The sequence below is a fragment of the Culex pipiens genome, unplaced genomic scaffold, assembly GCF_016801865.2.
Source record: "Culex pipiens pallens isolate TS unplaced genomic scaffold, TS_CPP_V2 Cpp_Un0001, whole genome shotgun sequence".
Classification (NCBI taxonomy): domain Eukaryota; kingdom Metazoa; phylum Arthropoda; class Insecta; order Diptera; family Culicidae; genus Culex; species Culex pipiens.
This window is the reverse complement of record NW_026292818.1, coordinates 427,567-441,087: the sequence shown is the minus strand read 5'-3', so window position 1 is coordinate 441,087 and position 13,521 is coordinate 427,567. Positions and strand designations below refer to the sequence as shown.

Here is a 13,521-nt window from a genome sequence, read left to right as displayed (position 1 = left end):
TTTTATGGGTTCGAAAACTCACATTGCGCTTTCGGGTTTCGGGTGGACCTACGAAGAATGAAGACGAGTACGTCGAGAAGACAGGCCAGATGTTGTGCCAGAAGACGGTGCAGGGCTGGTGAGGGATAACACCAGTAGGTTGTGTGTGCAAGTGTGTGTTTGTCCTTTCTTCGAGAATTGTGGAATAATTGTGCCACTTCTTTCACTTTTCTTCTTGAGCGCACCAACACACAGCACCACCACACTTCTTCGTTCTTTGGCTTAAACCAATTTGATGAATGCACTCTCTTCGGCTGATGAACCTTGCCCAAATGGCCAAAAAACCGCGCGCGTCACATGTGTGCGCGCGTGATAGTCACGCCCTTTTTCGACGTTCCCGATGATCACCACCACCGAGTTGTGTTGAGTTGGTTGCGCGCTTCACTGAGTCGAGACTCTTCTTCACCGCAGCAGAACATCAGCAGCAGCAGCAGAGTGCTTGAATTGAATGTGTTTTCAATCAGCCGTCACACTGGCGTCGCCGTCGATTCACTAACCAAACACACTAATTCTATCGCGACGACGACCACCGAGGCTAATTGGATCATTAGAAGAAGCAGAGGAGAAAAAAAAAAACAACTCGGAATGGATGCTGCACTTAGAACTCTTCACCATCAATTACCCAGCACTACTAGCTGCTAACCGTCGTCGTCGCAGTAGTCATCGACTAGAACACCTCGACTAGTCCAGCACGGCCTACTCGGCTCTCTGGATGCTGCGCGCCCGAACCAACACGCTAAGCACACCGCGTTCTGAGGGCCACCGCGCCGCAGCTTGCTATGACCTAGCCAGAGTAACACTATACCTAGTAACACACTTCCAGACTTGCAACCGCCGCGACTTCTAACAAAAAAACACACACGTTCACCGTAGTCGGCGTTCTAACACGGAATGCTTCGCCGCGCGTCCAAAGCATCTAGTATAAAGAGCCCTGCCGCTGCTGCTTCGGCGACTAACTTCAGGAGAAGAGAAGCACTCATTTTCATCCGAGAAAAGCAAAAATACACATCACCATATGAGCCGATCCAGCACTATTAGAAGAAGACTCGCGCTAAACTTGTGTGTAGAACACACCACACCAACAAGGGGCCGGTTGTTCTCCTCGACACGTAGCCTACTAAGCGTTCTAGAATCGGTGGCCAACCGTCATCACGATCGTCATTACCAATACCCGCGCGCAAAACTCTCAAGATTCTAACGACAGCCGACTTGTGAGTGTGATGCAACGGGCGTACTAAATGTGCATTAGTAGGCGCTGCTGCTGCAGTGATCCCGTTCGCGTGATCGCGTGCGGCAGCGAGGAGTTGAGTTGGGAGAGAACGTGACGAGAGTGAAGAATGTTTTGCTCGCTCTCTCTCGGGAGAGAGCGAGCGATTCGTCGGGATCAGCTTGAGAGCGCGTAAACAAATGATCGGAACTGTGGCCCGAGTGGGTGGTGGTGACGGAAAGAGGTTCTTTTTTTAGTGGACGATCGTGCGTCTCCATGGATAATTGTAAAATATAGACTTGATTATCCGAAGCGGACGCAAAAAAAAATCGCTTTGGGTAATGGAATTCTCGGATAATCGATCACGAAACACTTTTTTTTTGCTTTCTTTTTTTTAAGCATAAATATTATCATTCACTCAATTTTGTCTAATTTGGGGTCACTCAATCGAATGTTGACCTTATAAAATTAATAAAAAATTAAAAATAGTTTTATTATGATTCGAGTGTCGAAGTGGATAATCGAAAAACGGATAATCTTGTCTCGACACACACTAGGAATTCTCTCAAGAAAAAGCAAATAAATTATATTTTTTTTGTTTGTTTGATTTGGATGAGTCTCCATACAAATTTTGCAGCTGTGCATAATTTTTTTTTGTTCCAAAGTAATATTTTTCAGAATCAATTATTTGATTGGAAAAATGACACCAGAAAACAAATTTTCCATTTCGCAAAAATGACAAATACAGTTTACAGTAAGCGAGAAATTATCAAACGAAAAAATATTTTTCAACTTGACAAAAATGACCTTGAACATTTGGTCAATGATCAAAATGACCAAAATGAAAAAAAAAAAAAACAAATAGCTTGATAAAAATGACCAACTTGACAAAAATGTTCAAAATGACCAAAATGATCAAAATTACAAAAAATGAACAAAATGTACAAAATCTAATCTAATCTTATCTAATCTAACCCTATCGCAGCCAGTCTTTCGAGGGCATCCTGGAGAATGCCTTAGGTTGATTAACGCCTAGCATCTTCTTGTCATTATTAACATTTGCAGTGCCTCATTGCATTAAATTGCATTGAAACATCATAAACGTTAAAGCGGCCAGGCCAACTGCGTAAAGTTTACCGCAAAGATGATTCGTTGAATTGGATTGAATTTGAGCATAAATGATCAAACAACAATACAGTTCTGAATCTACAGGGGAGGAAGAAACGTGGGGATCTCCCGCTCACGTTCCTGTTTGTTTAGGCAATGAATCGTTGGGAGCACCATGCTAAGAAGTTTTGGTGCTCCGGGACCCTCATGGATGGGACATCGTATTTCCACGAATGCCCTGGACACTATATGCCGTGGTTATAGCGCCACAACTCGCTCAAAATGAACAAAATGTACAAAATAATCAAAATGATCAAAATGATCAAAATGATCAAAATGATCAAAATGATCAAAATGATCAAAATGATCAAAATGATCAAAATGATCAAAATGATCAAAATGATCGAAATGATCAAAATGATCAAAATGATCAAAATGATCAAAATGATCAAAATGATCAAAATGATCAAAATGATCAAAATGATCAAAATGATCAAAATGATCAAAATGATCAAAATGATCAAAATGATCAAAATGATCAAAATGATCAAAATGATCAAAATGATCAAAATGATCAAAATGATCAAAATGATCAAAATGATCAAAATGATCAAAATGATCAAAATGATCAAAATGATCAAAATGATCAAAATGATCAAAATGATCAAAATGATCAAAATGATCAAAATGATCAAAATGATCAAAATGATCAAAATGATCAAAATGATCAAAATGATCAAAATGATCAAAATGATCAAAATGATCAAAATGATCAAAATGATCAAAATGATCAAAATGATCAAAATGATCAAAATGATCAAAATGATCAAAATGATCAAAATGATCAAAATGATCAAAATGATCAAAATGATCAAAATGATCAAAATGATCAAAATGATCAAAATGATCAAAATGATCAAAATGATCAAAATGATCAAAATGATCAAAATGATCAAAATGATCAAAATGGTCAAAATTATCAAAATTATCAAAATGATCAAAATGATCAAAATTACTTGACAAAAATGACAAAAATGACAAAAAAGACAAAAATGACAAAAATGACAAAAATGACAAAAATGACAAAAATGACAAAAATGACAAAAATGACAAAAATGACAAAAATGACAAAAATGACAAAAATGACAAAAATGACAAAAATGACAAAAATGACAAAAATGACAAAAATGACAAAAATGACAAAAATGACAAAAATGACAAAAATGACAAAAATGACAAAAATGACAAAAATGACAAAAATGACAAAAATGACAAAAATGACAAAAATGACAAAAATGACAAAAATGACAAAAATGACAAAAATGACAAAAATGACAAAAATGACAAAAATGACAAAAATGACAAAAATGACAAAAATGACAAAAATGACAAAAATGACAAAAATGATCAAAGTGCATTTTAGCAAGTTTTTTTTTTCCAGAAAATCTAATTCGAATTTTCTTTCAAAATTGACCACGTGTTGCCATATCTGAATTTTATTTCGCAATGATCAGTTTGACGAAAAAAAAATCAACCAAAGAAAAACTGAAAGGGAAATTGACTGGATTAAATGTGTCAATTATTTCGACAACAATATTTTAGTTTATGACCTTATCGCTTATTTTTATTTTCACCTTTGTATTCTAATTCAGAAAACCCCGCGCTACAGCCTCGATCCATCATTCGCCAGTTGAAAGGCAAAATTCGAGACAAACCGTCAATATGAACGATTATCGAATTCGACTTCAATCAATTAGAGGGGAAAAAATAACGAAAAAAATCATCGTTATTGGCTCGATCTGTTCCTTTATGTTTGATTCTTTATGTACTTCTCCTTCTGGTACCCCCTCAGAGAGGGGTAGTACATAAGCGGCAGACGCTTGTGTGCGCCAGATCGCCAGAGATCGAGATTTGCATTGAACTTGTACTCCCGCTGCAACAGGCTGCGCCACGTTTAATTCACTCTCCGATCTTCGTGTCTTCGTCCAAATAAATCGGCGTGTCATTTTCATTACCACGACACCCTTTTCTTGGTTCATGGCGTTCTCTCTCGCTTGGGGATTTCAGGGGTGTCAAAGGGGTTAAGATTTTTGAACTTTTTTGGAAATTTATTAGGTTTTTTGGAATGCTAGGATTTTTTTAGGTTTTAAAGAGGTTTGAGCGGCTGATGATCATTTTTCTACGCTTATTTATTTTAACCGTGTCGTGGGGTTAAACTTAGAGGGGTTGGGGCTGTCAGCTGTGGTGGCTGGTGTGGACAGCGAGACGATTAATTTCTCGATGACGATAGTCGGCGATGATTGGTGGAAGAAGCGCGTCTTTTGGCCTGCCCTCAGACATTCGAAGGCCACACCGTGGTGTTGGTTAGTAGTACACTCTGGTTGGTGTTGGAGATCCGAAACAATCCTGGCTTCCTGGTGAATAATTTCTCTCGGTGTGTATTCACTTGATTCTAAATATACCTAATGGTTTATATTTTTATTGAAAGGCACTAGGCAGTTTGCAGCGGCATTCGCTTGTAATTGATCGTGGAATCTAGTTTATGTAATAAGTATTGATTTTCGATCGGAGGAAGCCACTCTGGCGAGGAGACGGTTTCAGTTCGAATGAACCGCTGGCCGTCGACGCGGTCGTCTTGGTCAACGTCGGCTTCCTGTTCCAGTCAGTGAGTCTCGTTGGCAGTGGGCAGTCTGCAACACCGGAAGTGGTAGATTCATCCCGGAAGGTAGTATTCCTCAAAGCGGTCAGTGTAAAGTGTGTGGGATTTTCTTGACGAGTGCGAATTGATTGAAAATTTCCTTTGTGTCCTTCAACGGAAAATCGCAAGTGAGTTTGATGGAAGATCAATCATCGCAAGCAGGAAGATCTCTGCCAATCTACCACCTATCCATAGTAAATTGCTCACAGTCAGGTGTACAAGCGGATCATTTTCTAGAGTCGCACCAGCTCCTCGGCGCTCTTTTGATGCCGAAACCACAGAAAAAGAAAACCTGTCAGTGATGGATGCTAATGTCAAATGGGAAATTACGTTCACCTAAACGTAATCAATTTCCCTGTACACAACTCTCGGTGTGTTATAGTTGTGTCGTTGTTGTTGTTGTTGGGTGTCGTTTTCCCCGAGTTCGTCCCTTTATTCTCGAATATTGCACACACTCCGCATCGCATCGGCTTTCATTTTTCATCATATGCATATTAGATTTCGTACGAAGCAAAAAAAAAAAACAATTTCGTGTGTTGGCAATTTCCGTACAAATGAAAGTTCTGTGCCTGTCCTGATCACACTACTTGAAGGTCATCAACCTATTTGTCAGATATGAAGCGCTTGATTTCATTCTCATTATGGAAGAAGAAGCTTTCTCGGTTTACTCGGCTTCGGTGATGATGTGCCTGCTGCTAGTACAGTACGGTTATTAATAGTTAATGTCACGATCAAATTGTTTCACATGCCGAAATCGATGCATTTGCAGCGAGTAGAAAAAAATGTGTGTACCCGATGGAAATTTAACGCCAAATGTGTGCTAAAGTTCTTTCTCTAAATATTTTGGATTTTATTTGGTTTTTGAAATATAGAAAAAAACGATTATTTTTTAAGAGTTTTGTGTGTAAATGTATTAATAAACTTTCTAATTTCAGCAAATATATCACAGTATGCAAAATAGTTTTTGAAACTTTTTAAGCTTTCTTCGAGTTATTTGTTGCGGAAATATTAAAAAAATTGTTACAGTCAAAGCATTTTTCTCCACCCTGTAGCAAATTTTTTGGTCCTCGGAAAGCGAACACATTTTCCGAGACGCGGTTTTGGTGTTTGAATTTTATTGATTCGTGATTAATGGGTTTCCAATTTGAGCAATTGTTCGCCGAATTTTGCTATTTTGAAAATGGAAAATGGAAACTGAAACCTTTTCTTTTGTTTTTTTCTTCAGCTGTCCAAGAATTGTTTGAATTTGTTTCTCGTTTTTGGTCTCGTGCTTTTATTAGGCAAATCATAATAAATACCTCAGGAATAAAGTGATGCACAATTAACTGCTATAAAAAAGATAGGAGCTTGTTTGCTTTTGCTATTAATGGCAACAGAAATTCAAAAGGAACATGTAACTAAGCCCAAAAAAATTAAGTGAAGGTCTTCAAGTTGTAAAAACATGTTTTTCCACGTTAAAATAGAGTTAATCAACACGTTGACTCAGAGCATTGCCTGTTATTTGTCAGATTAAGGAAAAAAAAACTCGAGAAACTGTCAATGTTAAAAAAAATCATCAAAATTAACGCTTAATGTTGTACTTCTGATCTCCATTTGATTTTATGAAATTTTTCTAAAGCAATTTTATGCATTTTAATCCCCCCTTTTAAACCCAATTTTATCATTTTTAGAACTTTTGTTCTACTTGCCATGTTTTGTGTTTGTTTATTTTATAGTAGTTTATGCAACAAGTTGCAAAAATAAGATTTATTTCAGCACGAGTCGCACATTTATCCAACGAGATTTACTGAGTAGTGAAAGTGCTGCAAAGAAAAATAGAACTTTTCAGCACTTGTATTACAAAAGTAGAACTTTTCAGCACTTATTTCGAAAAGTATTACTTTTCGATACTGTTATTTTTAGTTTAGAAAATTATGCCGTTTGGAGAATGACAGGAAAAGTAAGGAGTTTCACAATGGAGTTTTTTTGAGTTCCCAAAATTTTTGCAATTTATTCCGCGATTTTTTAATTCGTATTTTATTATCCATATATTCCCTTTGTTTTGCAATTTTGATGCATTAGTTTTTCCTTACAAATCTCTATACTGTATCTTGAGATGAGATTTTCTGATCGATTTGGTATTTTGAGCAAAGTTGTAGATAAAAATAAGGACTGTTTAGAAAAAAATAGATACGCTTTTAAGCAAAACCCATTTCTCTATTTAAATTTTATTTCACTAAAAATAGGATTCCCAAAATACGTTATTTTAATTTTCTATATTTTTTATATGATTGTTGGGACTTAAAAAGTCATCTTTTAAGTCATAGTGCATGATGGGGCAAAATATGGTTCCCGAGATATGAATCCTTGAAAAAAAAAATGATTTTTGAAAATTGTCGAAAAGATTGTCAAACAAATAAAAAAACAACCTTTTTCAAATTACAAATATATTAAATGTTTGTATCCACTTATAAACAGGAATTCTAGACTTTGTCTCAAGAATAAACTGTTAATTTATAAACAAATTTTCAGACCTGCCATGCTTTATGCTGTGCCGATCTGGACAATCTGTTGCTTAACCAGGAAGAAAAAACTTCAGAGGATTCAGAACAAAATTCTGAAAATGATTCTGAAACTTCCTCCCTGGTTCAGCACCAGTGAACTTCATCAATTAGCCGAAGTTGACACTTTGGATGTTATGTCCAATAAGATAATTGATGCATTTCGACAAAAATCATTGCAGTCTTCAGCTGCATTGATCCGCTCTTTATATAGTTTATAAGTTAGTTTTAAGGTATCCCTTTTCCCTTTTGTACATGTAGGACCTCCTGCATTTGAAATCACTGAATAGCGAAAGCTACAATATTTCATGAATAAATGAAAGTTGCTAGTATTTAAAATTGAGGTGAAAAGTCATCGATTGTGATTGGACACTCAATAATATTTTAACTGAATGAATGTACATGGAAGAGAAAATCTGAATAAATATAAATTAAAAAAAAACCTTTTTCAAATTTGCAATCAAAAAGTACGTTACTTAATTTTTGATAAAGTGCATCGTTTTGGGGTCAAAGTCAGTTTAAGGTTATAATTTCCGGAAATTTGTAAAAAAAAAAATGAATACCGTAAACCGGGGTGACTTTGATAGGATTTCAATTTGTTTTTGGAATATTTTCCAACAGGTAAGGTTTTTCTCAAGATTATTATTTTTAAAACATGTACTGAGGTAGGCCACACAAAGTCCATGCACTATTTCGGAAAAAAAGTTTTTTCAATAATGTTTAGAAAAATAGTTACGTTAAAAATTCTTAGTTTAAATTCCGGGGTGACTTTGATAGTCATAGTTTTTCTTGTTGAAATCATATTTAAGATGTTCAAACTTTATTTGTACGCTAAATGTACCATCACTAAAGTAGCTGATATAGTTTTTAAGAAAAAAAAATCAATGTTTATATTTAGTTAACTAAGTGTATAAGCTTTTTAGCAAAATACATATAAATTTTAGGTAAAATTGCTAAAAAGTCGGAATTTTGCCTGAAATTTGTTAAAACTAATTTTGTTTATAAAATTATCGATTTATATTACATTTTATACTGAATTCAAAGCACGAATCACAAGTTTTCACATTTTACATGAAATTTGTTCAACTGAAATTGCCTTTTAATTTGGAGATTTTTTTTAATTGTGTTTCAAAAACACATATTATTTATTATTTACAAACTTTTTAAACCTTCTCCTAGTGGAAAATTGTCCAACGAATCCGAAAATGCATTCCGTTTTCCGATTAAAAATCATGTTCATTGAAAAAATCATGACACTTTGAGAAGTTTAAAATAATGACTTTCATCAACATTTTCTTAACTATAGTTAACTAACTTTTTAAACTTGTCAAAATTTTATGAAAAGTTCTTCTTGAGGTACTTTGAACACTTCTCTACCACGGTCAGTATGTTTCTAAACCATTACTTACGTATTTTTATTGTACTCTTCATTTTGCGGAAAAAACGCAAACCTATCAAAGTCACCCCGGCTATCAAAGTCACCCCGTTTTACGGTACCTTAAAAAAGGCACACCTTAAATAAAATATTTGAAGAGCTTTAAAAATTTCCACCAATTTTCTCTCTCAGACTAGAAATTGGAAAGTTAGTTTCTGTGATACAGCCTTACAAAAAAAAAATCGAATCGCTGAAAATGAGTGTCAAACTGATATCTAGGTTCAATGTTAAATAATGTTAAATTTGTAGGTATTTTCAACAGTTATGCTTGACCTTAAAATTTAAAAAAGTGACCGTTTTTTCGATGTTTTGCAAACATCACATTTTCTTCAAAAATTCATAACTCCATCATGCGCTATGCCTCAAAAGATGTCTTTTTGAGTCCCATAAAACATATCAAAGCTTTGAAAATAAAAAAAAATACAGAAAAGTCGATTAGCGAAAACGTCTATTTTAAAACCTTGTTTATTTGACTTTTTTTAAATCACCTTTTGATTTATTTATTTTGCTACATATATTTAATTATACTAATTATATTCCAAAATTGCACTTAAAATAACATTGTTAGCTAAATATTTGTATAATTATTTTGAGGACAGACAAAATGTGAAACCTGGATTTGATATAACAAAAAAAAGTCGGTAAGAAAATGCGTCTATTTTTTTCTTTAAAAAAGCGAATTTTCAAACTTTTGCCCCATTGTGTTTTTAATATTTAATAGTTCGTTTTCCGTAGAAAATCAAATTAGGTTTTTGCAATTCCGTTAGGAAACTCCTTATTTTTCCTATAATTCTTGAATAGCGAAGCGGTCTACATTTCTCGCTTACTTTTTCAAAAGGTCCTATGTACATAGGTTGTTTTTCGTTATCAAAAAATAACAGTACTGAAAAGTACTTTCCACTATCAATTTGATTGCTGAAATGTTCAACTTTTCAGCACTTAAATCCAAAAGTTGTGTTTTTTTGTTTTGACATTTAAATTGATGGCAAATTATATTCAAGTGGGCAAATAAACGCTTCACGGAAAAATCCAATTTTATAGGCGTTGCAAAATTTGATTTCTTTTAGCATTTATCGTATTTATTCCAACTTACCAGTTTACTGGACTGAAATCTGAAAAAAATGATCTATATTAGATCTGGTGAAATCAGTTTATGATTTATTGAAATTTTTGTTTTGTTTTTGTATTTTCTATGCATAAAATTGTAAAAGTTGTTCGACGATGCGTTTTTAAATATTTTTTTCTTTTTTCCATATGCTACAGACAATTCTTGAAGTTTTGAAGAAGACATTCAAATTTTGTTTCAAAATTTGACATGAAATTCACCCCGAAATATCGTTTTCCACACCTTGTTACATGGTATTACAACAAGTTTCCCAGTCTGTGCCAGATGTATCCAGTTACACCCACGATCAGAACCTTTCGTGTACGCGTGTCAGCCCCATATTCCGCCGTTTAAATTTGCGTGGCCCCATTACCCGAGGGGTGGGCCGGTCGCTGCTCCGAACCGAAGAATCGTCATCAGCTTGTCACATTAGCGTAAAAATCGAGTCCTAACAGCCGGACAGGACGGACGGACTGGTCCATCAACATTACGCATCCGCGTAGACTTAAAAAATCGATGTTATTTGTTTATTTACGATTTACGGACAAGACGGGTGATATTTTTAACTCGGGGCGTGCAACTTCAGCAACAAACTCCTGTCCATTTCTCAGATTTCGAGGAGGTCCAGAAAAAGAGGGGGGATTTGGGAAAGGGTGGAAAATATTAAGCAACAAAAAATGAGCACACATTTTTGCTATATACCTTGGCTGGTAGTCGCCGTGGCGCATATTTTGGCGGTACTATATAACGAAAAATATTGGTATTTTTAGAAAAAATTATCTTTTCCATCCGACTGTCAGTATCGATCGTACTCTCCGCTGGAAAACATCTCTAACCGGTCTGCTGGTAAAACCTCCCAGTCTAAAGGGGTAAGTACTCAAGTGCAACTTTGTAACGTTTCTCCTCTTAACCGTCACCAATTTGTTTTGAAACTTCACGCGAGTTTTCCTGAAAATTACACGATTCATTGCACTCTAATTAATCTTTTGACTCTGATTTATTCTAGCCAGTCGTCTTTGAAAAAATCGCCACAAAATGAGTGAAACCAGAAATCTTATGACCACGTTCTCGATCCTGATCGTCCTGCTGTTCTTGCTTTACTTCGTGTATTTGGTGTTTTACTAAGAATTCCCTCCAGGGATCCTTAATGTTAGCTCAAAATCAGTGAATTAATAAAAAATGAAGCAATTAAAGTGTGAATGGAATGATCGCGCGTGTCACGAGAGAAAGTATTACCAATCATCTTCACCGGATGCACCTGTCATCGTCGTGGCGTCGCACCGTACGGAAACTATTAAGCTAATTCACAATTTTTAACATAAGAAAAAAAAGCACGTAGATTACATCTAGAAATCCAGCTTGAGTGTGAGCCGCTTCGAGCCATGGCACCGCCGCACATTTTGCACCTGCCCCTGCTACCTCCCACCAAAAGTGCACCCAAGAAATGGCACCACCACTTTCGGGCACCGGCACCAGCTGCACCCCAAGGTTGTTCCTTGTCCAGACGTCAGCAGCGCATTTATCATGATCATCGGTGAGTATTTCTCTTCTACTCTTTTTTTTCCTTGCAACATTTGTCATCTGTTGGGGTTGGGAAAATGGGTTGAAACTTGGTAAGGAGCTTGGGTTTGTGAAAAATTGGACATGATGTTAAACCATGAAAGAAAAAATCGATTCAAATTGTCTGATATGTTGAATTGGTCTGTGCTGATGATTTTTTTAATGTTCGTCCCTCTAATCTGTTCGACAACAAACAAATTTCAAATTAAAATTTGAAAAACAAGCCAGGATTAACATTTTATTTCAAGAATGGTTTGCAAATGCAACGTTAAAAAAAATGATTTTTTTTATTAACAAAGTGTTTTGATGTGAGCCACTTATCACGAAAGTCTATTTTGAATTGTTTTTAGGGTTCTATCCCATTCCCCAGAATCCCATTCCCCAGAATTCCATTCCCCAAAATGTCCCATTCCCCAGAATTCCATTCCCCAGAATCCCACTCTCCAGAATGATCCATTCCCCAGAATGACCCATTCCCCAGAAATATTTATGACCTTGAAAAACATGTTATGTTTCCCATTTGATAAAATGCCATTTAGTATAGCGCCGTTTGGCATACCATAATTTGGCATAATGGCGCATAATGGTCAATTGGCATAATGATATTAAACATTAATTCAATATTAGAATCGGTTTAAAAAAGCCTTCTCGACTTGTGATAACTGCTGACACTTTTTTTTTTATTTTTTAAAGGGAACACTCTCTTTACTAGGGAAAACTGCTAAAGGAAAATTGTCAGCATGCTGGAGTTATCACAAGCCAACAGTGTTTTCCTTTCTTTAAAGAAGAGAAATTCCACTTTAAAGGGAAAATTAAACTGCCGGCAGACAGTCAAGAGAGTTACCACTTCTTTAAAGAAGGGAAAATTCAACTTTAAAGGGAAAATTCATCTTTCGTCAGCAATCATCACAAGTTAAGAGCGTTTTCCTTTCTTTAAAGAAGGGAACATTTAACTTTTGTCAGCAGTTATCACAATAAAGGCGAAATCTAAATACTTCACACTTTAAAACTGATCATTTTTTGAAATAAAGTACATTCATAATAAAAATAAAACTTTTCTGGGGAATGGGTCATTCTGGGGAATGAGTTTCTGGGGAATGGGATAGAACCGTTTTTAGTTAACTGTAGGACAAATTTTGAGTGGGAAAATCCTAACATTTGAAAAGAGCGTCTCAAACTAAAAAATGCCATTCGACCGCGTTTGGACCAAAGAGCTGATGTCGTGAATCGAGAAACTACGATCCAAAATTGTAAATGCAATTGCAAAAATATCGATAAATAAGAAAAAAATATTTAGGAATTCAACTTTTCTAAAAACAAAAAAAAAACAATAAATTGCAAAAAGAAAACAATTTAAAAAACCAAATAAAAAAAAAAAATTAAAAGTTCAAACATCAGTTGAAATTCCTATAAAATTAAAAAAAAACTCAAAAAAACTTGAAATTTCTAATATTTGAAAAATCAAAAAAATAAAAAAATATAGAAATTAACATTGTTCAATAAATATTTAAAATGATAAGGCCGTTGCAAATATGTTTCAAAGTCTTGGCTTGTAATTAAATTTATTTTTGCCCCTCCACTTTGGTCAGAGTCGACTTCAAAAAATATTAGCAACGGCCTAAGACAAAACAACATGAAAAAAATAAGTATCATCAATGAAAAAAACAATAAAAATGAGAGATTTTCTTTTCAATATTTTAAATTTCAAAATCTTGAAATACCAAAATTTTAATAATGAAATTGTTAAATTATTGTTGCGAATATTTTAAATTCCAAAATCTTGAAATACCAAAATTTTAATAATGAAATTGTTAAATTGCGCTTAATTTT

The 13,521-nt window shown here is 34.9% G+C and overlaps 1 protein-coding gene across 7 annotated transcripts in view; it reads right to left on the bottom strand.

Annotated features, from left to right (window-relative positions):
• Positions 1-1,218, bottom strand: part of LOC120417571 (uncharacterized) — a 68,858-nt gene extending 67,640 nt beyond the window's left edge. For 3 of the 7 annotated variants that reach the window (XM_052711318.1, XM_052711319.1, XM_052711323.1), the window contains exon 1: positions 23-1,218. The gene's annotated coding sequence lies outside the window, so the exon portion shown is untranslated. The remainder of the gene's footprint in view (positions 1-22) is intronic. The other 4 variants (XM_052711320.1, XM_052711321.1, XM_052711322.1 and 1 more) reach the window with 2 other exon arrangements.
• Between the last annotated feature and the right edge of the window lie 12,303 nt (positions 1,219-13,521).